This window comes from Triticum dicoccoides, unplaced genomic scaffold (assembly GCF_002162155.2).
Source record: "Triticum dicoccoides isolate Atlit2015 ecotype Zavitan unplaced genomic scaffold, WEW_v2.0 scaffold246706, whole genome shotgun sequence".
In the NCBI taxonomy this organism is placed as follows: Eukaryota; Viridiplantae; Streptophyta; class Magnoliopsida; order Poales; family Poaceae; genus Triticum; species Triticum dicoccoides.
This window is the reverse complement of record NW_021251372.1, coordinates 1-2,146: the sequence shown is the minus strand read 5'-3', so window position 1 is coordinate 2,146 and position 2,146 is coordinate 1. Positions and strand designations below refer to the sequence as shown.

Here is a 2,146-nt window from a genome sequence, read left to right as displayed (position 1 = left end):
ATCGTTTACGAGTCACTGCTGCTAGCTACTTCAACTTTTTTAAGACGGTACGATGTAAAAGTTCACATACGCGCAAATGCACTACCCCGTATGAACGCACACACCAACACCCAATCCCCATGAGCACCTTCAAGATGTTGTGATGACTTAACAATTTGAGATTGGCCAAGTCACCATAGACGCCTCATAGTCGATGAGAAGGTCTACTCCCACTGAATGAACATCACCAAAAATTCTGAAATAAATTCAGAAAAATGCAAGCACCGATGCCAAATCTACGACTTGAACCCTGGTGGGTTCCATCACTTGATTCAAATTTTGACCTCTCTTCGTCCTCTTCCATCACTTGATTCAAATCAGTGACATTTATCCGTGGATTCAGTCCCTTTTCCATCCGTTGAGGTAACCTCTCACATCTCTCACGATGTAGTTGGCTGAAATTCATTTATTTGGTGGCACTGGGCATGTGTGCCCAAATTCTAGTTTTGGGGATTTCTCCCAAATCCATTCTTGAAGTGGTGACACAATGGTCAATATATTTTTTGTGATGTGTAGTAAGCACTAGGATTAGTCATATATTTACGATTTGGGACATCATTGAACCGGGGTTAGGGTTAGGGTTTGTGTTAGAGGGGGGATAGATGTAATGGCATGGCATATTGTAGATTGTTTATTCCTTGATGCTATATTCTTGCAATGTGCTTTAAGTATTATGCGGTAGATTTTTCGTTGATGCATTATGTTTCTTGCCATTGCTTTTAGATAGCGACACTCGTTAATGGTCATTACGATGACAAGGCGACTTTTTTGTGTAACAATGCCAACATTTTTTACAACGAGGAGAAAGTCATGGCATTTGTGGCATGTCTTTATTCTTGATGAGGTTGTGGAAACAGTAAAGAGTATTGAATTGGATGGACCCGAGTCTGCAAGTTCTAGTTATGACGAGGTTCAAGCAAATATTTGTAATACTTCCTATTTATTCTTCCGTGGCTGCATGTGAGTGTCAACACATTGACCATGGTGTTGTGTAGTTCAAAAGAAAAACTATGCCTTTTGTTGCATTTTGGAAAAGGGTTAGATTTGGTTAAACATTTCGAACAGGGTCATTTTGTGCTAGACTTTCCCAAAAAGGTCAAATTTCTGATTTTGGCCTGGCATGGTGAACTTCATGCTTAACTATGTTGAGGAATTCTTTCGATTTGAGCATGGTTATTATTCCTTTATATATGTTTGCAGTTTTGGATAGTGTTCTCCTAGTGCATTGAACTTAACTATTCTTTGGATTGCTTGTTGAAGTCGGGTATTGGATAACTCATACAGAGATTGTAGCGCTGGTGCTAATTAATTGATTTTTTGTTGCATTCTTATTTTTCTTCTCTCTTACAGTCATAGGTGCTATTTAACTGGTTGCTTATGGCATCTTGTGTGATGTTTTTCTAAAGCACAATTAATTTCCACCACTTGACAGAAAATGAGCAGAAAATGCATAAAATAGAAGACACAAGAATACGAATTTCTTTCACGAACGAACTCGGAAGAGATTCACACGATCGCCTCTTATGTTAGGCGACACACACAATCCAAGAGATACTACAGAGATACCTGAAGATCGACATACTCCAGCACCCTGCACGCTACTACCACGCTATTACGGTACTACCTCGCCGGATGGGCACCAGTTGCAGATAGTACAACACAAAATTTGAGCTCCTTCTCCAATCTCCACTGGGCAGTGGGCACTGGGCATACCTACCACGCTACTAGAGCTGAGAAACAACAAGGCAAAGGTCAAGGTCAGCACTTCACATTGCGTTCTTAAATCAGCAACAACACGAAACAGGATGGTGTCAAACTCTATGTTAGTTACCTCGGATCGCGACTCCCGCGCATCTCGTATCTTCCCCTCCAAGGTTGAGACAAGGTACTTCATGCCGAAACATAGGCTGCAGATCAATTGCAATCTTAGCTAGAAATTCATTGTACCATGAAAAATCACACGAATAGACGGAGAGAGAGAAGTACGGCTCGTCGTTGTCACAGTCGAGATCCAAATGGCGGTCGCCGCCCCCGTTCTCTTTGGCGTAGTGCATTGAGATCTTGGTCTTCTCCCCCGGTGGCGAGTCCACAGCCGGGTACTGGACGG

The 2,146-nt window shown here is 42.0% G+C and overlaps 1 long non-coding RNA gene across 1 annotated transcript; it reads right to left on the bottom strand.

Moving 5' to 3' along the window:
• Positions 1-1,516: 1,516 nt before the first annotated feature.
• Positions 1,517-2,139, bottom strand: LOC119345522. Its single transcript, XR_005167067.1, has 3 exons — positions 2,026-2,139; positions 1,871-1,946; positions 1,517-1,769 (listed from the first exon to the last, which is right to left on the bottom strand). It is a non-coding gene; the product is annotated as an uncharacterized LOC119345522 (long non-coding RNA).
• Between the last annotated feature and the right edge of the window lie 7 nt (positions 2,140-2,146).